The sequence below is a fragment of the Mobula hypostoma genome, chromosome 18 (assembly GCF_963921235.1).
Source record: "Mobula hypostoma chromosome 18, sMobHyp1.1, whole genome shotgun sequence".
In the NCBI taxonomy this organism is placed as follows: Eukaryota; Metazoa; Chordata; class Chondrichthyes; order Myliobatiformes; family Myliobatidae; genus Mobula; species Mobula hypostoma.
In genome coordinates this window covers 25,474,922-25,502,033 of record NC_086114.1, presented here as the reverse complement: position 1 = coordinate 25,502,033, position 27,112 = coordinate 25,474,922, and the positions used below count along the sequence as shown (strand labels likewise).

General features: G+C 41.2%; 1 long non-coding RNA gene across 1 annotated transcript in view; it reads left to right on the top strand.

The window, feature by feature from the left end:
• LOC134358175 (uncharacterized) overlaps nucleotides 1-27,112 on the top strand; it is a 94,757-nt gene that overhangs the window by 65,456 nt on the left and 2,189 nt on the right. Inside the window, exons 2-3 of the long non-coding RNA XR_010020819.1 lie at nucleotides 12,926-12,963; nucleotides 23,063-23,144. This is a non-coding gene — a long non-coding RNA (uncharacterized LOC134358175). The remainder of the gene's footprint in view (nucleotides 1-12,925; nucleotides 12,964-23,062; nucleotides 23,145-27,112) is intronic.

Below are 27,112 nucleotides of genomic sequence, written 5' to 3'. Positions count from 1 at the left end.
GTCTCTCTGCAATCTTTGACAATCCTCTACACTATCTACAACACCACCAACCTTTGTGTCGTCTGCAAATTTGCCAACCCACCCTTCTACCCCCACATCCAGGTCGTTAATAAAAATCATGAAAAGTAGAGGTCCCAGAACAGATCCTTGTGGGACACCACTAGTCACAATCCTCCAATCTGAATGTACTCCCTCCACCACCACCCTCTGCCTTCTGCAGGCAAGCCAATTCTGAATCCACCTGGCCAAACTTCCCTGGATCCCATGCCTTCTAACTTTCTGAATAAGCCTACAGTGTGGAACCTTGTCAAATGCCTTACTAAAATCCATATAGATCACATCCACTGCACTACGCTCATCTATATGTCTGGTCACCTCCTCAAAGAACTCTATCAGGCTTGTTAGACATGATCTGCCCTTCACAAAGCCTTGCTGACTGTCCTTGATCAGACCATGATTCTCTAAATGCCTATAGATCCTATCTCTAAGAATCTTTTCCAACAGCTTTCCCACCACAGACGTAAGGCTCACTGGTCTATAATTACCCGGGCTATCCCTACTACCTTTTTTGAACAAGGGAAAACGTTTGCCTCCCTCCAATCCTCCGGTACCATTCCCGTGGACAACGAGGACATAAAGATCCTAGCCAGAGGCTCAGCAATCTCTTCTCTCGCCTCATGGAGCAGCCTGGGGAATATTCCGTCAGGCCCCGGGGACTTATCTGTCTTAATGTATTTTAACAACTCCAACACCTCCTCTCCCTTAATATGAACATGCTCCAGAACATCAACCTCACTCATATTGTCCTCACCATCATCAAGTTCCCTCTTATTGGTGAATACCGAAGAGAAGTATTCATTGAGGACCTCGCTCACTTCCACAGCCTCCAGGCACATCTTCCCACCTTTATCTCTAATCGGTCCTACCTTCACTCCTGTCATCCTTTTTTTCTTCACATAATTGAAGAATGCCTTGGGGTTTTCCTTTACCCTACTCGCCAAGGCCTTCTCATGCCCCCTTCTTGCTCTTCTCAGCCCCTTCTTAAGCTCCTTTCTTGCTTCCCTATATTCCTCAATAGACCCATCTGATCCTGGCTTCCTAAACCTCATGTATGCTGCCTCCTTCCACCTGACTAGATTTTCCACCTCACTTGTCACCCATGGTTCCTTCACCCTACCATTCTTTATCTTCCTCACCGGGACAAATTTATCCCTTACATCCCGCAAGAGATCTCTAAACATCGACCACATGTCCATAGTACATTTCCCTGCAAAAACATCATCCCAATTCACACCCGCAAGTTCTAGCCTTATAGCCTCATAATAAAGGGAGGACAGGAGGATGAATACAGGGCAAATGGTGCAAGTGGAATCATCTGCAGCTCAACATCAGTAAGACAAAGGAGATGGTGATTAGTTTTAGGAAGACGAAGCCTGCACTGATTCCTTTTACTATTGATGGTGAGGACATGGATATGGTGAGGACTTCCAAATACCTGGGTGTGCATCTGGACGACAGACTTCAGTGGAGCACTAGCACAGAGGCTGTGTACAAGAAGGGCCAGAGTCACCTCTTCTTCCTGAGGAGACTGCGGTCCTTTTGAGTATGTAGTCCTCTCTTTTGCACGTTCTACCAGTCTGTTGCTGCCAATACAATTTTCTGTGTGGTGGTGTGCTGGGGCAATGGCATCAACATGAGTGATGCCAACAGGCTCAATAAACTGATTAGAAAGGCTGGATCTGTTATCAGAGTCAAACTGGACATACCGAAGGCTATGATAGAATAAAGGACCCTCCGGAAAATCCTAGCAATTCTCTATATTTCTCACCCTCTGCATGCCACCTTGGCCCATTTAGTAATAGACTAAGACAACTGTGCTGCTGCAAAGAGCACTACGTGAAGTCATTCTCACCCTTGGACATTAGGCTCTACAATGAGTCCACCTGTAGCCAGGGAAGTGATGAGCCCCTCCCGTTAGACTGTTAGAGATAACTTATTGTTTATTCTTTCTTACTTCTCTTCTAATATTTGTATATCTGTGTACTTGCAATGCTACTGTGACACTGTAATTTCCTTTGGGATCAATAAAATATCTAGCTATCTATCTACCTAGCTAATGACCAAATGGTTAATGGGAGTAGCTATTCTTGAACCTGGGTGGTGCTGGACATCAGCCTTCTGTACCTCAGGCCTAATTGCAGCTGCGAGAAGATGGCTTAGCCCAAAGGTTGGGGATCTTTGACGATGGATGTTGCCTTCGTGAGGCAGCGCCTCCTGTAGGTACTAGCGAGGGAGAGAGACATGGTAAATAAGTTCAATGCTTAAGTGATTTGAAGAAAGAATGCTTAACCTAGCAGCCTTGGCAGCAGAGGGCATGACCACAGTGTAGATACCTGGAGCAGAGGTGATGAATGAATGGAACTTATGTGAGAAGGGACAGCAGAATTGCGAATAGTTTACTTGCATTTACCGGGTAACTCTGAATATAAGTTGCCTCAGAGGATTACAATTAGACGAAATTCAACAAGGAGACAAATGAAGGGACATTAGAATACATAAAGGTATAGGTTTTAAGAAACAATTTTGAAGAGTAGATGTAGGGAAGGAATTCTAGAGCCTAGAGCATGACTAATACTCTTTTAAAAGCTTTTATGTTTTTGTTAAAACTTTTGGAACTTTCCCATCAGGTTTAAATGACAACCTGGAGACTGCAACAGTGAAACATTTCCCAATAATGTTAGAGTTCGACGCGAAGGATGGTGAATGTTTAAAATTAAAGTTTGCTTTAGTAACAGAGCCTAACTGTTATCACTTTACCACTGGCAACCATGCCTAAGGCCTCGAGTTCTAGAATACAGATTCAGATTCAGATTATTTATTACATGTACATGGAAACATGAAAGGTTCCCTCTATAGACCTCTGCATCTCCTTGACTTGTTTTTACCCTCTTTATCTTGCTTCTTGAAATGGACTGCTCTAGGCTTATGGTCATTTGATCTGCCATCTTCTTTAAGTGGATGGGCAGTGAATATTGTTTCAGTAACCACCTGTCAACTGTCCTAAAGACCTAATGTGAAAATACATGTTTCCTGCAACCAGGTATTTTCAAAATTTTATATGGATGACACTGAAGCTTAGACCCATGCCCCATCACATGGGTACCAAGGAAACAAGTGCATTTTGCTGTCATGTGACTGCAATCAATCTGAGCTTGTTTGCCTGTGGGAGACTTTCAGAACGAAGTAAGCTTGTCATTGCTCTGTAACTGTCTCTATGGCTATCAGTCTGAGGCACCTTCCAGCAGCTTTGGGGGCTTGTCTTGTCATCTGGCTGTGCCCCTGGGCTTTCCTGTGAATCATTTTCCTTCTTGCTCATTACATTCACAGCTTGATGCGTGAATGCATTTGTGATTGGTGTTGGAAAATGTGTCAGGAATGCTCTTGCTGACTGGGAGAACGTGATTCTCACAGCTTCCTGTCCCAACAACGTGCATCAGAAATAGCACCAACACCTTGGAGGAAAGCTGTAAATTGCTTCTTCCGTCTCCCCTGCTGTCTCTTCGTCCAGAATCCTTTTCACTTTGCAAGGCTTATAGAACAGAGAATGAGAGAGCAGTATTCAGTGGGAATAATACACAAGGTGCTTTTTTTTTCAACATATTTTATATCATGTCTGCATATCCCACTGCCTTGGAAGAGCAGCCACCATGATCAAAGACCCTCCTGCACAGAGAAGCAGATGGAAAAACTTGAAAGTACATACTACCAACCTCAAGGACAGCTTCTATCCCACAGTTATAAGGCTCTTCAACGGGCCTCTTGTGTGTTAAAGATGAACTCTTGACCTTACAATCTAGCATGCCATGGATTTGCACCTTATTGTCTACTAGCGCTGCACTTTAATTGGAACTGTAATAGTAATACGACATTTTGCACCGTTATAGCTTTTCCCTCGCACCACTGTGGCGTGCTTGTGCCTTCAAATGATCTGTATGGGTGGCATGCAAAACTAAGATTTTCACTGTGTCTCAGTACATGTGACAACAATAAACCAATTACCTTTTCCAATGTTTGTTGGACGCAGAAATTAATGGGAGATCCAGGTCAAGGAAAGATGCTCATAAGATGCAGGAAGGCATGGTAGTTTAGTGGTCACCATAATACTTTACATTGCCAGGGAGCTGTGTTCATTTTCTGCCACTGTCTGTAAGGAGTTTGTATGCTCCTCTGTGACTACCTCACTAAGTTGCTCTTTATAGACCATTATATATATCTGCTGTTTCAAGCCCTGGTATTTCTCCAGCTTCTCATATTCTTTTGTTCTGATATTCCTGTCATTCAGGATTGCCAGATCTATTACTATTGCTTTCTTCTGTTCCTTGTCCGGTAGTACTATGTCTGGTTGGCTGGCCAGTACCTGCTTATCAGCCTGTCTGTCTGGACTTTGGAAGCCCTACAGGATCTTAGTTCTGCCACTTTCCACTATCTTCTTGGGTGTTTCCCATTGGACTTGTGAGTGTCCAATCCATACTCAGCACAGATATTCCTGTACACAATCGTTGCAACTTGGCTGTGCCATTCAGCGTATTCTGTCCCTGCCTGCATCTTTCACCCTGCTACAATGCACTGGATGGTTTCAGTGGATTCCTTGCACAGTCTGCATCTTGTCTGGTGTGATAGACCCCCGCTTCTACTGCTCTTGTGCAGCCATGAGCAGCAGGGACAGCATACACTGAATGGAACCGCCAAGTTGCAAGAACTGTGTACAGGAACATCCAAGAAGATAGTGGAGAATGACAGAGCTAAGATCCTGTGGGACTTCCAAATACAGGTAAGCAGGTACTGGCCAACCAACTGGACATAGTAATACTGGATAAAGAACAGAAGAAAGCAATAGCAATAGATACAGCAATCCGGAATGACAGTAACATCAGGACAAAAGAATATGAGAAGTTGGAGAAATACCAGGGCTTGAAAGAGCAGCTAGAAAGGATATGTAAGGTTAAGGCCAGAGTAATCCCGGTGGTGATAGGGGCACTTGGAGCTGTTAAGCCTGGACTGGGAGAGTGGCTCCAACAAATCCTGGGAACAACGTCTCAAATCTGTCCTGAAGAGTGCAACACTAGGAACAGCAAGGATACTGAGCTGAACCCCCAAGCTCTCAGGCCTCTGGTAGAGGACCCGAGATTGAGGGGGAAATAGTCATACATGAACCCCATAAGAGGAGAGAATAAAAAAAAATAAAATTACATACATAAAATTACTATAAATTACAATGTATATATATAGAAACATAGAAAATCTACAGCACATTACAGACCATGTAACCTACTCTAGAAGCTGCCTAAAATTTCTCTACCACATAGCCCTCTATTTTCCTAACCTCCATGTACCTATCTAAGAGTCCCTCAAAAGACCCTATTGTACCCACCTTTATCATCTTTGCTGGTAGTGCATTTCACGCATCCACCATTCTCTATGTGGAAAAACTTACCTGTGACATCCCCTCTGTACCTACTTCCAAGCACCTTAAAACTATGCACCCTCGTGTTAGCCATTTCAGCCTTGGGGGAAAAAACCTCTGGCTACCCACATAATCAATGCTTCTGATCATCTTATTCATCTTATATATATTCGTATATATTCTTATTGTAATTTATAGTAATTTTTATGTATTGCTGCTACAAGACAACAAATTTCACGCCATTTGTTGGTGATAATAAACCTGATTCTGATTTATATTCTGATTTGCGGTGAGATTAATCAAGCAGTCAATGATAATCAGCACCCATTTCGTACTTCACAAAATTTACATGGCGAGTCAGCAAGAGCCAAAGCTTTCACCAAACTAGACCTGCCTCGTGCATATACTCGGCAGTATATGGATAAGGGATATCAGTAGTATATAACAATGAATACATTCAAAAGCCTTTCTTCAAAACTACGCATAGTGTGAAAATGTTATCAAAGATTTTTCAAGCTAAAATGGAGAATGATTTCTACTTTGTACTATACAATCAGACTAGAGTATTAATATCTGAAACTAGTAAGGAAGAGAATGTTCAAATATTACAATGCTTGTGCACCTACAATGTGTTCGAGAAATAAGCACTGATTTGCATGAATACAAGTCATTTATCTTGGCTAAAAAGGTATTTCAAACACTTGAAACCAGTCAAAAAAAAGATGAAGGCAACTGTGAAGGGAAGGAAGCCTGCAAACATGAAAGAAATTAGACATGGTACTGTTCTACACTAGAGTTTTTACCAGATAATGAAACAGTGCATTACATCTGCTACTGAAGAAATAGAATAAAATGGAATTGGGGCAGAGTACAGCAAAAAGATATTTTATGTAAGAAGAATCTTCGAAGTGATACAGTGTATCTCATTATTTGTGTGTGATGTTTCAAGTTATGGTTTTGGGAGCTATAAAGAGTAATATAGAGTAAAGAGCAAGGGACAATGGTCAGGCAGACCAATTGCTTTTGCTCTGTGAAAGAAATTAGGCTCAAATGGAGAAAGGAAATAATTGGAATGGAATTATCTTTCGAATGAAAAGTTTCAGAATTTCCTATTTGGAAGACGTTTCCCTAGACCAGATGCTAGACATTTTTGTTGGGAATTTTTAGTCCTATATCTGCAAAATGACAATGAAAACGTCCCTAATTTATTAGAAGTTTAAGGAGATTCAACAAGTCATTGAAGACTCTGACAAGCTTTTCCAGATGTGCAATAGAAGGTATTCAGAGCAGCTGCATTGCGGCCTGATCTGCAAACTCAAATTCACAGGAATGCATGAGGCTACAGAGAGTGGTGCACTCAGCCCGTTCCATCACAGGTACCGCTCGCCCCACGTCAAGGGTACCTACAAGGGAAGATGTCTCAGGCAGCTGACATCCATCATTAAGGACTCTTAGCACCTGGGCTATGTCCTTCTTTTTTTGATGCAGGAGGTACAGGATCCTGAGAACCCACATAATAACTTGTCCAACAATATCTGCTTTCCCACTGCCAACAAGTTCTTATTTTTTTAGATTTAGACATACAGTGAGAAATAGACTGTTTCGGCTCTTGAAACTACCCAACAACCCCCAACAATCTCGATTTAACCCTAACCTAATCACAGGACAAGTTACAATGACCGATTAACCTATCTGATACGTCTTCGTACTGTGGGAGGAAATGAGAGCACAAAGAGAAAATCATTCCATTCTACAGGGAGAAAGTATAGACTCCTTATAGAGGATGTTATGATTGAACTCTGAACATCTAATGCCTTCAGCTTTAATAGGGTCATGTTAACTGCTACGTTACCATGGCATTTTCTTCCAACGAAATGGAGGACCCTAATTCTAGCTTGGACTATATTTTCCCGCAGAAATGTTGTTATGTTTGTTTTTATTTATTGTGTCATGCAGGTTACATGTACATAATTTATGTTAATTTAAGTTTATATTTGTCCTGATTGCAATTTACTGTACTGCTGCTGAAAAACTTTTCATCGCAGTCAGGCTCAGAGTATGCATGCCCGTGGCAATAAACTTGACATTACTGAGATGTGGGCCTCCCTCCTACCTGTACATAATGAGAGATATAAAAAAATCCAATATGAAATAATGCTGTGTTGTCAAGGTTACCCTATGGGAATCAAAAAACTGCAGATACTGGAAACCAGAAATAAAAAAAGAATATGCTGAAAACGTTCAGGAGCATCTGTGGAAAAGATAATGTCTTTGGTCCTGACACAACCCACCATCAGAACTGCTGAGCGTTTCCAGCACTTTTGGACTTTATTGCTTAATGGAAATTCAGCACAGAATGTGAAAATGTTGTTCTGTATGTAATGCTCTAGTTCATATTCTTACTGTATGCTGTAGGCATTTCATTTAGCAGCTCTGTAAGAGCAGTTTGTTCTGCTTTCAGCCTGTTTGGGTTATTGTTGAAGATAAGGGATGATGTAGAATGTGTGCCATCCAATTAGCGAGAGGTTTTCTTGGTGAGGGACAATAAGGTTGGTATTGGGCTTGTGTTCGATGGGAGCTGGTGTTCGGCAGGAGATGGAGAGAGAAGACGTTGGAGAGAACTGGTCACAGCGTACGATCCGGTGGGAGACCTGTTTGTTCGAGATGGATTGCGAGTGACGTTCGGAAGGTCGTGTGTGCTTTCACATTGACTGAGGGCCCAGCGCATGAGTGACAGAGAAGTTCAAGGTGGGCTCCAACTTGTACACATTTGATTGTTTAATTAGAATGGACCCTTTCATTTTTGTTATTCTTTACTAACCCTTTAGTTAAGATTCATAAATATACTTCCTTTAATCATATGCCATTTACTGTCTGTTGTTTCATGGCACTGATTTGTAACAAGGTAGCAAATTACACTGCATCCACACAAACCAGTGTTTGGGGTGGGATGAGCCATCTCAATCTCACGAGTTTGGTGGGACTTGAGAGGGTCTTCTCTAGAATTATGCAGCCAAGGATTTAATACTTCAGTAGTATTTGAGTAATCTTATATAATTGTGTATATATAATTAGGCATCTTGTTTGTTTAAATAATTCATGAGGAGTTATATGTATAAATACATGAATTGCATGTCATCATGCTACCTTGTGATAAGTGTGTTCCTCGCTTAATGTAAACTCAATAGTAGACTCACATTTTGGACGCCCCTGTTTTCCCTTGAATTAGTTTAATGTTTTGAAGATACAAAACATAACAAATATGATCTTCACAATGAAAATAATGGAAGATGATTTTTTTCAATCAGAGTAATGAAAAGACTAAAAAATATCATTCAAAAACATGCCACTGCAAGTCTTTCGAGGGATGTGTGGAAGAAAAGCAGTTGAGATAGAACTGGAATTATGATTAAGCGTTGGAGACAAATTGAATCAAACACCTACTTAGTCAATCTGACATGGAATACTGGTTGTGATATTTGAAATATACAACACAAAGAGATATTTTGTGGAATTCAGAGATAAAATTAGAAGCGCATATATCAATCACTTAATTTCTGCAAGAGATGTTAAGGGAATATGAAAGAATTATGTCACGGAGAATGTATTCGAGAATTTGAAATGGACTAAAGGACGTACAATTCCACTAAACTGAGTTAAGGTGCTGTACCATCCTTGAGTTAAGAAGAGGATACAAGGGCAGAATTCATGATCAAAGCCACACGACAGGATAAATACATAAATAATGTGAATGCGTAGCTTATTCTCTGTTCAATGCAGGAAAGGCAGTGTACTGCATGTTACACTGGAGTTCTGAAATTATTGATGTATTGTTAAAGGTGTAGCCCTGCCACTTAATGTACAGTTTAGGACAGATTTGTTTTGTCACTTAGCCTTCTAGTTAGCTGTATATTCATCCTTTGACACTGTAACAAAAAGCTCAATTTAGTCACCGCAATAGTGTATGTATTACATATGTAGCTCTTTCATGAGCACCTGTGGAGTGTCACTGGATATTGGGCAAATCTGTTGAAAATATTCTTGCAGCTCTGACACTTATAGGCTCTGTCCTGCTCAAGTTTGAAGTGGGGAACATGAGGGAGTCTTTGCACCAGTGAGCGTAAACGGCTGGTGATATGCCCAGAGGCTACTCAGTGCAGTTCATACTTTGACTAGATCAGAGTCATTAACAGAGGGTCTACAGTCCTTTAAGGGCTCATGAGAAGATTTTACAGGGTTTGCCAAGTCCCTTGATTCCAAGTGATTACCAAAGCATGGCCACAGGCATTGGACACACTGGAAATCATAGAATACATAGAATTTAGTGCTTGACTAGCTCAGTTGGTACAGCATCAGACTCTTAATCTCAGGGTCGTGGGTTCCAGCCCCATGTTGGGTGAATTATTGTGGATAGAACTGTAGTGTAGTGGTTAGCATAGCATGCCTGCAACGTGGATTCAATTTCATTGCCCTCTGTAAGGAGTTTGTACATTCTCCCCATGACCGTATGCGTTTCCTTCGTGTGCTTTGGTTTCGTCCCACATTCCAGTGTTGTATGGGTTAGTAGGTTAATTGATCACATCGGTGTACTTGGGTAGCATGGGCTCAATGGGTCGGAAGGGATGTTACCCTGTTGTACTTTCTAAATCTCTAAAACAAAAATTCCCTGTAGGGCATGAACATTTCTTTTTCAAAGTAGATTGTGCTACATGTGCATTAGGCATTTCAAAAACACCAGGTTGGTTTCTTCTCTGTGGAAGAGTCTCTGATCCAATCTAAACACTGTGACATGCTCGAGGTAGTGAATGACGCCTTTGTCTAACCTGAGTAGAGTGAGGAAAAGGGGTGAGGTGTGTAGGATCCGAGGTCCGAAGTCCATGGAGACTGGAGACTAAAGCACATGAGTGAGTGGAGCCTGCACTGAGCAAACATTTTATTCTCTGTGCTTGCATCATCGTCTGATATGAAGGGGCCCTGCACAGGATCGAAAAAAAAATTGTGGAGGGCTGCAAACTCAGCCAGCTCCATCGAAGGTACTAGCTTCCCCAGCATGGAGGACATCTTCAAAAGGTGATGCCTCAAAAAGGTGGCATCCATCATTAAGAACTCCTATCACCAGGACATGATCTCTTCTCATTACTACCTTCAAGCAGGAGGTATAGTACCTTGAAGACACACATTTAGTGTTTTAGGAACAGCTTCTTCCCCTCTGCCAACAGATGTCTGAATGCACAATGAACACCACCTCACTATTTTTGCTCTTGTTTTGCAGTACTTATATAACTTATTTTTAATATATATTTTTATTGTATTTTATAATATTATGGTCTTGCACTGTACTGCTGCCATAAAACAACAAACTTCACAACATTTGTCAGTGATAATAAACCTGATTTTGATTCAGTGAGGGGCAAAAGCACAAAGGAGAAAGAACGCAAACAACAGGAATTCTGCAGATGCTGGAATTTCAAGCAACACACATAAAAGTTGCTGGTGAACGCAGCAGGCCAGGCAGCATCTCTAGGAAGAGGTGCAGTCAACGTTTCAGGCCGAGACCCTTCGTCAGGACTAACTGAAGGAAGAGTGAGTGAGGGATTTGAAAGTTGGAGGGGGAGGGGGAGATCCAAAATGATAGAAGACAGGAGGGGAAGGGATGGAGCCAAGAGCTGGACAGGTGATAGGCAAAAGGGATACAAGAGGATCATGGGACAGGAGGTCCGGGAAGAAAGACAAGGGTGGGGGACCCAGAGGATGGGCAAGGGGTATATTCAGAGGGACAGAGGGAGAAAAAGGAGAGTGAGAGAAAGAATGTGTGTATAAAAATAAGTAACAGATGGGGTACGAGGGGGAGGTGGGGCATTAGCGGAAGTTAGAGAAGTCGATGTTCATGCCATCAGGGTGGAGGCTACCCAGACGGAATATAAGGTGTTGTTCCTCCAACCTGAGTGTGGCTCAGGAGAAAGAACGTTGTGAATGACGTCTCTGTCTGACCTAGCTGGAGGAGTGAGTTATGGAGCTGAGCTGTGTGGGATCCGAGGCCTAAAGCTCATGGAGACTGGACATCAGGGCACATGACTGAGTCGAGTGTGCACCTTGCCAGCTTTTTATTCTCAGTGAGGGGCAGAAGCTTAGATCAGAAAATAAGTTCAGTTACTGAGGAAGTAAAGCTGGCCGTATTGCCCCATTCAGGAGAGAGGAGAGCTGCAGAAGCCTGATGCCAATGAAATCATCAGGGAACCATTTGGAGGACAAAAGGCCAAGGAATTGGAAAGGCATCTATGTCAAATGACTGATCGATTTAATGTTAAAGGATGCTGGTACTGAGGAGCATTGATTGGCCGTGAGACAATGGCTTTGTTATATAACTCGGCATATGCATTTACTTTCCTGAGAGCAGAATGTATGGAAAAATAGAAAACATATTCTTTTGAAAGGAGCTCAAGGCAACCATACAGGCTATGTTTTCGAACTGCTGGCAGATCTCATGATGGCATCAGCTGGGTATTTTGCAGTGTGATCTTCATCAATGGGACTCAGCAGTAGTCGGGCTCCATGCTGATGGGATCTACGTAAGAAAGCTCATGGCATTACAGGTAAGATACTAAAGAGTACTGGCTGACTGGCAGGAGGCAGAGTGGAAATAAAGAGAGCCTTTTCTGGTTGTCACTAATTGTGTTCCACAGGGGTCAGTGTTGGGCCCTCTTCTTTTCATGTTATATGGCAGTGATTGAGATGACAGAATTGGTGGATTTGTGACCAAGTTTACAGATGATATTAAGGTAGGAAGAGGGACAGGAAGAGTTGAGGAAGCAGGGAGTCTGCAGAAGGACTCAGACAGATTATAAAAATGGGCAAAAAAGTGGCAGTTGGAATATAGTATAGGGAATTGTATAGTCATGCACTTTGGTAGAAGGAATAAAGGCATAGGCTATTTTCTAAATGGGGAGAAAATTCAGAAAACAGAGGTGCAAAGGTACTTGGAAGTCCCTGTGCAGGATTCCCTAAAGGTTAGTTTGCAGTTTGAGTTAGTGGTAAAGAAGGCAACTGCAATTTTAGCATTCATTTCAAGAGGACTAGAATATAAAATTATATAAAATGCATGGAGCCTTTCGCTGTTCCAATTTTGGGTCAGTTTAAACACCAGCCCAGGTAGACTGAAAAGACAGGGTGACGGTCAGGAAGAGGGCCGGTTTCACTTGTTCTCTATGATGGTCATCTCTATGGTATTGAGGCTATGAAGTCTGCCGCGGATCCATGCCTGCTAATACAATAAACTGATAAGCAAGGCTTTGTGCCTACTCCAGACTGTTCTGGGGTTCAGATCCGAGGACTCAATTTTGGCTCAGAATGCTGTTGTTCACTTCAATAGTTTGTGTGATTTTTATTCTTTCTTTCTCTTGTGCATTGAGGATTGGTCTTTCATTTTAATTTTTATTCTTTTCTTTAATTGGATTCTTTCAGGTTTCTTGATGGCTACCTGTGAGGAAGCAAATCTCAAGGTTGTATAATTTGTACATTTTTTGATAATAAACGTACTTGAATCTTGAATCTAGAATTTTAAAGGCAATGATGTGGTGCTGAGGATTTATAAGGCATTGGTCAGATTGCACCTGGAGTACTGTGAGCAACTTTGGGCCCCTTATTTAAGAAAAGGTGTGCTGGCATTAGAAACGGTCAAGGAGAGGTTCATCAGAATTATTCTGGGAATGAAAGGGTTAACATATGAAGAGAGTTTGATGGCACTGAGCCTATACTCACCAGAGATTAGAAGAATGAGGGATTACCTCATTGAAACCTATCAAATATTGACAGGCTTAGATTGAGGATACTTGGAAAGGAAGTCTCCTATAGTGAGGGAGTTTAGGACCAGAAGGCACAACCTTAGAACAGAACGATGTCCCCTTAGAACAGAGGTGAGGAGAAATATCTTCTGGCCAGAAGGTGGTGAATCTGTGGAATTCAGTGCTACATGCAACTGTATAGGCCAAGTTATTGGGTAAATTTAAAGCAGAACTTGATAGGTCCTTGATTATTAAGGCCATCAAAAGTGTTGGGGGATAAGGCAGGAGAATGGACTTGAGAGGGATAATAAATCAGCCATGATGGAATGACAAAGCAGATTCGATGGTCTGAATGTCCTAATTCTGTTCCTACTGTATGTCTGAAAATTTCCATTTGTTTGAAAATTATTGGTTGATGCACATCACATGATTTGTATAGATTTGTGGTAGATATTGGCCTATGTGGATTTGAAAGTTAAAGTCTGCTCACTTCTGTGCATTAATAAAGCCTCATAGCACTAGAGGCTCAGGTTCAATTCTGATATTGGGTACTGTCTCTACGGAGTTTTCATGTTCTTACTGTGACCTAGCTAGCTTTCTCGGGGTGCTCCTGTTTCCTCCCACATCCCAAAGGCATGCGGATCAGTAGACTAAGTGGTCACTATAAATTGCTTCTCATATGGAAATGAACGGTAGAACCAGGGAGGAGGTATCTGATGGAAATGCAGAAAGATTTTAAACACGGGATCAATGTAGGTTTAGTGTAAATGGGTGGTTAATAGTTGGCATGGATTCTGAGGGCCGAAGGACATATTTCTCTGTTGTCTCTCTCTATGATTCAATGACTTCGATAGCTGATATCCATGTTCGGTGTGAGCGGCAAGGTGCCCTTCTTTGCGCCTCTTCACATTCACCCATTCCTGGTTGCTATATCGAAAGATATTTTGCTTTGAATGGTATTTGAACCAAGCATTCCTGGAATCCGCAACATAGGCTGGGTGCTGTTTAATTCAAAAACACTAATCTATTTAAATGTTAGAATAAGAGTTAACGCAATCCGAAGCAGGGTGCGATTAGAGAACTGATTTTTAAACTGTGTGACTTTGGATGAACCAGCTCATCAGACAGGGGGACATACAGTTAGTGAGATGGATCATTCCCTTCACCTCCAGGCTTCAAGGGGAGGGGTAGGAGGAGGAGGGAACAGGTTTACTCCATCCATCACTTCTGATATTGCATTTCAGTAGCATTAATCTTTTTAACTCGTGACCTAATCTGGATGTCAAGGCAAATGGGACGTTGTACTTTTAGACACATGGGACAACAGCAGTGCTCAGAGGTTATCTGGCCAATTAGGCCTTCTCCTTGCCTTCGTGTGATTCACTGAAATTGATAGTGTTTCTGGAGACAGGTATTTCAGTTGGCACAGTGTTACTTTGTTTATTTATCTGAAGGATGCTGACATCATTGTCAAGGATAGTGATTGTTACCAGTCCTTAATCCCTGATCTGAGTGTCTTGCTAGGCCATTTTAGAACTTAGTACTGTACAGTACAACACAATATGGGGACTTTGGCCCACAATGTGTTGTCGACTTTTTAGCTAACTCTACTGCCTTTGCGGTGTGTTGCATGCAACTCGAGGCAAGGGGTTAAACACCTTCTCAAAAATCAATCGAGCAGCAGGTGTTCTTTGGGGTTTTTAATGAGAAAACTTTGTGAAATTGCAGAAAGTTAAGTAAAAGACGTATTCAATTGAATACAGAATTGTCATGTGCCTGAATATACTAACATACTAATATTATCGATTATTCTCATGATCAGTGTTAAACAAGGTAATACACACATGCAACATTCTACAGCTATGACAGCGATATATGGTAAACATAGTACTTCCTTCGAAGTACATCTCAACATTTACCAGTATTAAGAAATCTTCAGACTCACAGATATTGCAGTTTCAAGGGCAAATAAAGAGTGGATAGAGATGGATATCTTTCTATCATGCTTGCTCCAAGTCAAAATACAAATTAGCCTGTGCAGGAAATGATGTAAAAACAGCTTACAAACAGGAAGTGATGTTTGTACAAAACAATCTGCGTACAAAATGAACAGCACCTCTAGAGGGAGGACACTTACTGATCAATTTAACCCTTCCCTTCTACGTAGCCCATAACCCTCCATTTTTCTTTCATCTGTGTGCCTATGTAAGAGTATTTTAAATGTCTTTAAATGTATTAGCTTTCATCACCATCCTCAGCAGTTCTTTCCAGGCTCTCACCATTCTCTGTGTAAAATACTGATCTCTGATATCCCCTGCTAAACCTGCATTGGTCTGATGTATATGAGCCCCTGCCACAACAATAACACAATTTGTGCACCCAGGCTAGTTTGTATTACACATTGCAATTTTGTTCATGCTCATTATCATTCCTGACTGCAACTCCATTGCACCTCTGTCTGCTGTTTCCATTGATACAGAGATTTCAACTGCTCTTTTAAATGTGAGTTGTGCATCAGTTAGGATCTGCTTTTGAATGCTTTCTTGTAAGATCCCACAAACTAAACAATCTCCCAGTGTATCAATAAGCCTATTACTAAATTGGCAATGCTAAGACAGTTTATTCATTTCAGCTGCACAAGATTAAATGGACTACCCTTCCTTTTGATTCTACTTATGAAACATAAAGCATTCTGCAATCAACAATGGTTTTGTTTCTAAATGTTTCTACATTACATTTATGATATCAGCAAAGCTCTTTCTGACTGGTTTGGTTGGAGCCATCAAACCTCTAAACAAACTGTATGCTTTTCCAGCTATTATACTTAGCAAAACTGACATTCACTTCTCATTGGCTATTTCATTTGCTTCAAGGTAAAGCTCAGTTTATTCAGTATACATCAACCAGTTATCTTTTGTGTAATCGACGTGTCTATCTTTTGGATGTAGGCAGTCCTCACAGCTTTTTAAAAAAATTATAATTATTATCACTGGGTACTCACAGTTTATGAATCCATAAATTTCGTCCATTGTCCATCTTTTTTTTTAACTGCATCAGCTCTGTCTCCTTGCTCTGTTCTTTTAAACTTGAATGTCTCACTGCGTTCAACAGGTAGGTAGTTGTCTTGGGTTTATGTAAAGCTTCTCCCTCATTACTGTTATGCTTTGTAACTCCAGAACATCAAAATATAAAACTAATTGAAAGAAAAACACAGGAGATCCGGGGAATAACACGTGTACTTCATTTTTACTTTTAGCGAGATGTATACTTATGACGTGGTGGCATGATGATGTATGCGGTTCACATACTTTTACATATAACCTGTAATGAATTCTGTAAACAACAAAGAATCTTAATTAATCAATATATTTACAATATTACTCAAATATTACTGAAACCTTAAATACACAACATTATTGAAATAGGAGAGGGACAGTAGTGTTTTGGAAGTTGTAAGGGTTATGATAATGTCCATGCATTTATAGATAGACAGTTTATAGATAGTGTGCAGTCAGCTCAGGCAAGAAAGGTCTTTGAAGAGCGGTCTTTGAAGAGCACAGCTTCCCTTTGCACAGCAGGGACTGGAGCCATTTGGCATACCAAGACAAAATAATGATGATGTCAGAAGATGAAAGGCACATACCAACTAGGGGACAATTACTTTACTAACTTCAAAGGATCACTGGTTGATAGCTTATAGTTCCTACTGACTTTCAACATAAGTATTGTGCTGGTGATTGATTGTCCAAATAAGGAATTTGAACATACACAGTTTACCAAGTAGTCAATATCCGTAACTACTAGTCAATTCTGTATAAAAATGGCATTTCCCTGTTCAATCTTCAGCACAGTGTGGCGACAGGGGTCATGCTGTTCTCCTTGTGCACGAATAAATAAAGTATGCTTGAGGAACAAGTGTGAGTTTTCAGAGTCTAATTAATTGGTGTTGACAGTGTTCATCTACTGATTGGTACCCACACATATACTTTAAGAGAAATACACAGCACAGTTTTAGTCACATGGACTATGAAGGTTCTGGGATGATCTGATTTAAAATTTTCAAGATATTGAGAACTGATAGAACAGATAGAAATAAATGAATTTCTTGGTTGGGAAAGTTGAATCAGGGGCATGTCTTACTAATTAACAGATAGAAAAGAGGGAGAAATAAATAGATGCTTCTCCAAATGGCAGGTCATACCTCAGAGATCATTTCTTGTGCCCCAACTTCACAATCTAGACTCAGTGGCTACTTTATTAGGTACGGTTGTACACCTGCTCATTATTGAAAATCTCTAAACAGCCAATGATGTGGCAACAACTCAATGTATAAAAGCATGCAGACATTGGTCAAGAGGTTCAGTGTTATTCAGACCAAACATCACAATGAGGAAGAAATGTGATCTAAGTAAGTGACTTTGCCCATGGGATGATTGTTGGTGCCAAAGTTGGGTGGTTTGAATATCTCATAAGCAGTTGATCTCCTGGGATTTTCACGCATAACGCTCTCTAGAGTTTACAGAGAATTGTGTGAGAAACAAAAAAAAAATCAAGTGAGCAGTAGTACTGTGGGAAAAAATTCCCTGTTAATGAAAGAGGCCAGAGGAGAATGGCAGGATCGTTCAAGCTGGCAAGAAGGTGAAAGTAACTCAAATAACCATATGCCACATCAGTGGTGTGCAGAAGGGCATCTCTCAATACACACATTGAACCTCGAAGTGATTAGGTTACAGCAGCAGAAGAGCACAAGCATACACTCAGTGGCCATTAAGTGCAGGAGGTACCTAATAAAGTGACCACCAAATGTATATTGGCAGTTTGGCTGAGTGGACCATATGTAACACATCTAAAATTTCAGATGACGCAAACTAAATGAAAATGCGATTAGTGATCAGGATGTAAAGTAGCATCATGGAGATAGAGACACATTGAGTGAATGGAGAGCAACATGGCAAATTGAGTAGAAGGTAGAAAAGTCTGAAGTTATCTGTATTAGAGGCAGAAAAATAAAGGAAGGCCAAGTATTTTATGTTCTTGTGAGATTGAAAAATGTTCATGTTCTAAAGTCCCTGAGTATCTTCGTACCCAAGTCTCTGAAAGTGGGCATGCAGATGCAGAGTCAAAAGTTGCATTGATCTGTATAATGGACGTGTAAATAGAAGATGGGTGAGTTCAAGGCTGTAGAGAAGGCACTGTTCCTGAACTTACATTGGGTTTTGTTGGAGCGGTGTGAGAGGCCAAAGAAAGTGAGGGAGAGAGATGACCACTTTGTCTTAGATCTTCTTCACTGTTTCACTGAAGCAAGACATAAGCCCAAGGACAGTATTTCATCTTCTGAATGAAATCATGACCCCTCTCAGAGTTCAAAGTAAATTTAGTATCAATGTACATATATGTCACCATATCCTGCCTTGAAATTCATTTTCTTACAGGCATTTACAGTAAAACAGAGAAGTACAAAAGAATCAATGAAAAACTATACACGAGCAAAGATTGACAAACAACCATTGCACAAAAGAAGAGAAAGTGTGCAAATAAAAAATAAACGCATAAATAAATAGTTTGTTGAAGTTTTAGATGACATGCCAAATCTATGCAAACTTCTAAGACAGTAGAGTCATTGTTTTGCCTTCTTTGGTATAGTGCTTACATACCGGTCCGAGGACTGATCGTCTAATATGATAATGCCAAGAAATTTAAAGTTACTGACCATCTCCACCTTTAATATCTAACGAAGGCTGTCTCACAAACCTCCAGTTTCTTCCTCCTGTAGTCAATAATCGGCTCTTTGGTTTTGCTGACGTTGAATGAGAGGTTGTTGTGGAGGCACCGTCGAACCAGATTTTCAATCTCCGTCCTATGTGCTGATTCATCACCATCTTTGATTCAGGCAACAAAGGTGGTATTGTCAGGAAACTAAACTATGGCATCGGTGTTGTACTTATTCATAAGTACATACAGACATCAGTATAAAGCATGTAGAGCAGGGGACTAAACACACTGCTTTGTGGTGGACCTGTGCCGATGATGATTGTGGAAGAGACGTTGATGCCAATCTATAATAGCAAGTGAGAAAATCAAGGATCCAGTTGCAGAAGAAAGTATTGAGGCCTAGGTCTTGAAGGCTAGTGATTAGTTCTGAGGGCATGATAAGCTCTCAGGACTTAAACAATGAGCTTGAAACTGCTCATTGTGGTGGCCCTGTTTCAGTCTTGCTCATGCGACCTGAAACATCAGGAGGTCAAATGTCATCCACTTTATCTGCCAACGGAGCTTTCTGGCATCATCCTGGTAGCAGTGATCATTCCACCTCAGGCCAATGTCAGGCAAGCACTGGAAGATCTGAGCAACATAATCAGCAGGAACAGAACTGTGCACCCTGATGCCTTCCCTATCGTGCAGGAGATTTCAACCAGGCCAGCTTGAAGAAGTCTCTGAACAATTACTACCAGCATATCACCTGCGGAACCAGAGGAGCCAGCACACTTTTTTACTGTTATACCACTAACAGAATGCTTACTGTGCCATCCAAGGTCCACACTTTGGAAAGTCCAATCACCTGGCTGCACTTCTATTACCAGTGTATAGGCAGAGACTAAAGACAGCATCACCAGTGCTGAGGACCAAGAAGGTATGGTCAAGGTAAGTGGAGGAGTGCTTCCAGGACTGCTTTGAGTTGGGGGACTGGTCAATATTCAGGACTTTATTGTTGAGTCTGAATGAATATGCCACAGTTGTCACTGACTTCATCAAGACCTATGTGGATGAGTGAGTGCCTTCGAGAACATTCTGGATGTACCTAAGCCAAAAACCATGGTTGAACCAGGAGATTCATAGATTGCCAAGGGCGAGACTCGTGGCATTTAAGACCGGTGATCCAAAACTATACAAAAAGTCCAGGTAGAACCTACAGAAGGCTATTTTAAGAGCAAAATAACAATTCCAGTTGAGATTAGAGATGGAATCAGATGCACGTTAACTTGGCAGGGTTTGCAGGCCATTACTTCCTGCAAAGTGATACCTGACATCTGACATCATGATTGGCTGTGATGCTTCACTCCAAGATGAGCTCAATGCCTCTTATGCATGCTTTGAAAAGGTGAATACAACTGCACTTGAGTGAATCTCTGCAGCACCTGTTGAACCTGTGATCTCTGTCTTAGAGGCAGAGGTCAGAACATCTTTCAAGAAGGTGATCCCTCGCAAGGTGTCAGGCCCTGATGGTGTACATGGTAGGGCTCTGAAAACCTGTGCCAACCAACTGGCAGGAGGTTTCAAGAACAATATCAATCTCTCACTGCTGTAGTTGTTCATTCCCACTGCTTCAACCTAACAGCCATCACTAAGGGCCCCCATCACCCAGGCATGCCCTCTTCTCATTGCTACCATCATGGCGGATGTACAGGAGCCTGAAGGCACACACTCAATGTTTCAGGGACAGATTCTTCACCTCTGCCATCATTCTGAATGGACAATGAACCCGTGAACACTCCCTCACCATTTTATCCACTTTTTTTTGTAATACTTACTGAATTTAATTTATACGTATACTTCATATTGTGATTTATAATTTTTATTATTACGTATTGCAATGTACTGCTACTGCAAAACAACAAATGTCGTGACATATGCCAGTGATATTAAACCTGATTCTCTTTCTAGTTTATGCCTGAAAGAAGGAATTCTGTTGAAAGCTCATAAAACTGGTATATTTCCCACCTACAGATGCTGTTTGGTCAAATGGAATTCAAGCATTCTCTCTTATTTCAGAATTCCATCACAGATGGTATTCTGTACCTCAGTGTTCCAACCTCTCCCCACCTCCTCCCCCTCCCAACTTCATTCATCCCCTTCTATATACATCTGCTCCACCTACAATGTATACCTGCAACACTCTCCTTCAGCTAGCACCATCAAATCAGACACAATTTGTGTTTTTGTTTCTCTCTTGGTTTCCACCCTATCACAGCCATTCCCCCAAAGCTCTCCACTACTGCCCTCCTCATTTCTTCAAAACATTCCTAACTTTTCCAAAATCTAAGGAAAGATCACCATCCTCAAATATTGTCTGTTTCTTCCCCCGAAGATGAGATACAACCTGCTGATCATTTCCAGCATGTTGTAATTCTATTTATTGTTAAAAGTTGCTTCCTTATGTGGTAGCTCTGAAAATTCTTTAAAATAATTAATTATTTAGTCAGCTGGAGCTGGTTGCCAGACACAGGTTGAACTGGTGCGTGGGAGCAACTATTATCAAGAAAGGGATAAATTCTGGTCCCTTCTGTACCTAATAAAGTGGCCACTGAGTGTATATCTGTGGTGTTTAACTGCTGTAACTCAAGGTTCAATGTGTTGTGCGTTCAGAGATGCTCTTCTGCATATCACTGTTGTAATGCGTGGTTATTTGAGTTACTGTTGTCTTCCTGTCAGCTTGAACCAGTCTGGCCATTCTCCTCTGACCTCGCTCATTAACAAGGTGTTTTTGCCCACAGAACTTTAGCTCACTGTTTTGCTTTTCACAGAATTTTCTGTAAACTCTAGAGACTGTTGTGCATGAAAATCCCCATAGATCAGTAGTTTCTGAGATACTCAAACCAACTAGTCTGGCACCAACAATCATTCCCCGGTCAAAGTCACTTGGATCACATTTCTTTGCCATTCTGATGTTTCAGCTGAACCTCTTGACCATGTCTGCATGCTTTTATGCATTGAGTTGCTGCCACATGAATGGCTGATTAGATATTTGCATTAATAAGTAGGTGTACCTAATAAAGTGGCCACTAAGTATATGAAGATTTTTGAAAATATATTATGAGGGCCATAGATAAGGTCAATGCACACAGCTTTTTTTCAAATGGGCAATCAAGAAATAGAGGTCAGAGGTTTAAGTTGAGTGGGGAAGGATTTAATAGGAATTGGAGGGGCAATATTTTCGCCTGGAGGATAGTCAGTATATAGAATGAATTTAGAGGAATTAGCTGAGGAAGGTACAAAAGCATTTAAAAGGTACATGGATTTTAAAAAAAAAAGGTCAAGAGGGATATGGGCAAAATGTAGGCAAAAGGACCAGCTTAGATGAGAATATTAGACGACCTGGGTCTTGTTTTCATTCTCTATGGACTCTATGGATCCATAAGTGCCATTGTTTGCTGCTCAATTGACTGTTTAATATGAGCCATTAATCCTACCAACCTTCAGTTCACTTATCGTCCATAACTTGTTCCAAAACAAAAGTAAAACCAATGTCTCAACTGAATCCGAAGGAAAGAGAATGATTGATTTTACAGAAGGATCCAATCTTCATTCAAGGTGATTGAAGATTATTAAGAAGCAACCAATGTTTATCCCTAGTGATCGATGGTCAGCCACAGGGATCAATCTGTATTGAACAGGAACTCAAAACAGAATTAAAAGTGAAGCACCTTGTAGTGATGTAATTAAGTTCCTGATGTACTTGCACCTTCGCAGAAGATGTGTAATGTCACAGCTGGTGAATTATCCCACAAAACACTGGGTTACCCTTGAAACAAAGGTAAATACAGAGGCTGGAAAAAGAATTTCAGGATGTATATTGTATACATTTCTCTGACATTAAATGTACCTATTGACTAATTGGAAAAAACCAGACTGGAAATACCAACAGGTTAGACAGCATCTGCAAAGAAATAGGAATAGAGATAATGTTTCAAGTCAATGACCCTTTATCAGAACTGAGTGACACTTTTCTTGTCCATTTAATTTTTCAGTAATATTTGAGTAATATTGTAAATATATTGTTTGATTAAACATTCTTTGTTGTTTACATTATTCATTACAGGTTATATGTAAAAGTACATGAATGGCATACGTCATTGTGCCACCGCGTCACATGCATGAGTCTCCCTAAAAGTAAGAACAAGGTCAGTGTTTATCCCTGGCACCATATTTTTCTTTCAATTAGTTTTATGTTTTGGAGTTACAAAACTGAATGTCTTTCTAATCCAGTAACGTAACAGGTTGAGCAGTATCTGGGGGAGGAAAAGAATGGTTGACATTTCAGGTCGACACCATGCACTATGTTCCTCCAGCAGATCACTCATTACCCCAGATTCAGCCTCTGTAGTCTCTTGTGCTTCCAGCATAACTTTCTGCTGGTCAATCTGGTGTCCATTTCAATAATGTTGTTTAACCTTGGATTGGCCTGTGGTGCTGACAATTTAAGCTTACATCCTGTAATGGGTGGCTCAATAGATTCACTCAATTTTATTCTACCTTGCTTCATTGACTAACAATCAGGTTGGTTCAAATTATACTTGTTTATTCTGAAGTCAGATTCCAACTTGAACACCTATGATAGCTGAGGTCTTTAAGTAAAAACAGTATAATTTCTGTATTAGAAAAATAGAAAACCTTCAGCATAATACAGGCCCATAAAGCTGTGATGAACATGTCCTTACCTTAGAGATTACCTAGGATTACCTATAGCCCTCTATTTTTCTAAGCTCCATGTACCTGTACAGGAGTCTCTTAAAAGACCCTATCACCACCGTCCCTGACAACCCATTCCACGCACTCACCACTCTGCATAAAAAAAACTTACCCCTGACATCTCCTCTGTACCTACTTTCAAGCACCTTAAAACTGTGCCCTCTTGTGCTAGCGGTTTCAGCCCTGGGAAAAAGCCTCTGACTATCCACATGATCAATGCCTAACATTGTGTTGTTGCAATGGATGAAAATACTGGTACTGAGGATGGGTTGGTTCATGGACATCCTGCCTGAGGCTAAGTAGAGTTTTGGTGGTGAAAAGGTAAGTTTTATTTGTCACACATGCATTGAAACATACAGTGCAATGCATCGTTTGCATCAAATCAAGTCAGTGAAGGTTGTGTTGGTGGCCTGCAAGTGTTTCCACATTTCCGGCACCAACGTAGCATTTACACAACTCTCTAACCCGAACCATGTGTCTTTGGAATGCAAAAGGAAACCCTAGCACCCAGAGGAAACCCATAGGTCACAGGGAGAATGTTCAAATTCCTTACAGATAAGGTACAAATTCGACATTCACTTATTATCAAAGAATGCATGAATTATACAACCTTGAGATTTGCTTGCCCACAGGTAGCCACAAAGCAAGAAACCCGAAAGAGCCCAATTAAAAAAAACATATAAAAATAAAATTAAAGACCAACCCTCGATGCACAAGAGAGAAAAAATAAACATCATGCAAACAATTGAAGTGAACCACAGCATTCTGAACCAAAATCGAACCCTCAGATCCAAACCCTGGAGCAGCCTGGAGTAGGCCCGAAGCCTTGCATATCAGTTTATTATATTAGCGGGTATGGAGCTCAGCAGCTGGGACAGCCTTCATGGCCTCAGTGCCATGGAGATAACCATCGCGGAGAGTGAGTGAAATCTTCTCTCCCCTCTGATCCTGACATCCAATCTTTTCAGTCTCTCAATAGGTTCAATAGGTACATTTAATGTCAGAGAAATGTATACAATATACATTGCAAAATTCTTTTTCTTTGCAAACATCCATGAAAACGGAGGAGTGCTCCAAAGAATGAATGACAGTTAAATGTTAGAACCCCAAAGCCCGCCCCCCCAGCTCTCCCCATCCATGGACAAGCAGCAGCAAGGCAACGACCTCCCACCAGCAGAAAAGCATCGGCACCCTTCACTGAGCACTCAAGTGTGCAGCAAAGCATCAATAAAGACACAGACTTGCAGTATCTCAAAGACTACTTGTCACTCTGTAATTCAGTATAGCACAGACTCTCTCTCTCCCTAATACACAAAAAAGAGGTATCCCCATTTCACAGCCAGAAGGGAGACATAACAAACAACTCATTGATTTATGATGTTAAAAGTCTGTTGTGTTGCTTTTTCTGAGCTCTGTGCCTGGAGAATTAGTCCCAGAAAGGCTCAGGTCTCTGGACATACAGCCAGAAGCTAACCTGCTGCTCCCAATGTTCTGTGTTCTCCCATGATGCCTCAGTCAGGGGCACTGGCTTTGAATCAGCCCGTCTCCAGAGCTATGAAAATCCGGCACCCTGAAGGCGTGCTCGTCTTTCAGGCCATGTCCTTGGGATATCAAAAAGCAGCCGGTTGTGAGACCCTGAGGGTGGGTCCCATTCCCGCAAAGAACCAAAGTCAGAGTGTAACTCCAGGTCAGGGTCTTCAAAAGAACCTTGAAAAGGAAAAAAAAGAGATATTGAAGATAAAAATTGAGCTGTTTCTGAAGGAGTCACCGTTTAGCACCATATTGACTTATGCTCCTCTGGGCCAGCAGAACAGCAAAAGGCTCCATGTCCTGGAGAGAGGAGTGAAGATCATGGAGAGTGAGCTAAATTAGCTCTTGCCTCTGATCTGGCCCGGCATTCAAATTGTCTAAACAACGCATTGTACGTCGCACTAGGACTCAGGCATTGCTGCCACGAAAGGCTTTGGGCCTACACCACGCCATCCAGTGACTTGCTCTGGCCCCAAGTTTCACCGCCCAGCCTGAAGCCGCTCTCAAGCTCTTCAAATCAGCTCAATGCCCAGAGCTCCTGGGCCAATTGAACTTCTCCACTCAGGTTTCTGCAAAACTCTGTCTCAGCTCATCCCACGGGCTCGCCTCACCATCGTTTCCCCCTTTACTGTTTGCATTAATAATTTAACACAATTTCCTCAGCAAAGGTATCTTAGTGATATTTTTAGTCAGATTGGACTTCAATTACAGCCGGCACTGCAATAGTACTGCATAATCTGTTATGATACTGTGCTACTGTGTTAGGAAGGATGAAAACCAAAAGTATTGGAAGATTGATTAGAATCAGGGAAATGGACTACTTACAGCATGGAATCTCTCATTTGTTATCAGACTCTTTATTACTTCTAATCTGCGCCTTGTAAGGCATGAAAATGCCCGACGCTGTCCTCCCTCTCAAGGTCTGAGTCGGCGTTCCCCCTCTCCTTAATACTCCCCAACATCAGCTTAACAATCATGTAGATTCTTTTATTTATTAAAAATAAACCTTATTCATAATAAAAGATATTTACCAGAATAAAATGTTAAACGCCTTTTCATTCTTACATCCATAGACGATACGTTAGGTAGTGTTAAACTACATTTTAAAAACAAAAGCACCATTGGTGTGATACAGTACTACAATAATTGAGGTGCTTCCCACAACCTCCCCATCCAGTAGCCGAAGAATCCTACACTGTGATCCTTCAGTATGGGACGGTAAGGCAGTGCAGCAGTTAGTGCAATTGCCTTACAATGCTAGCTATCTCCGATTGTGGGTCTGATGCCCACCTCTGTCTGTAAGGAGTTCGTACATTCTACTTGTGACAGCATGGGTCCAGGTGCTCCGGTTTCATCCCACATTCCTACAGTTAGGGTTAATAAGTTGTGAGCATGCTATGTTGGCACCCGAAATGTGGCAACACCAGCATTTCGCAAAAAACAATGGCGGATTTCACTGTATGTTTCGATGTTTTCATCTATACGTGACAAATCTAATCTTTATTTTTATCTTAACTAAACCTTGTTGTGGCTGCACCGAGTTTCAATCTTACAGATTCACATTAAACCACTCATAATTTAGACTTTTGTTTACTTCCTGAATTATACCCTGTTCATGCATTTTATTTTAGTTGCTGCTTCTTCATTGCCTCTTGGAGATTGTGCCTGTGTTGATATTTAAATCAGATTTTGACGACATGCAACTCCATTGGGAACTGATGTCCTTTGTCACTGGCCAAATTAGGTGCTTTCATTTTAATTAACCATCCACTAATGAATGTTAATTGGAAAATAATCACACTGATCTAAACCAGGAGATTAAATTCCATGGAGGCAAAGGTGATTTGTTTGAACTGAATCACAAGAATAC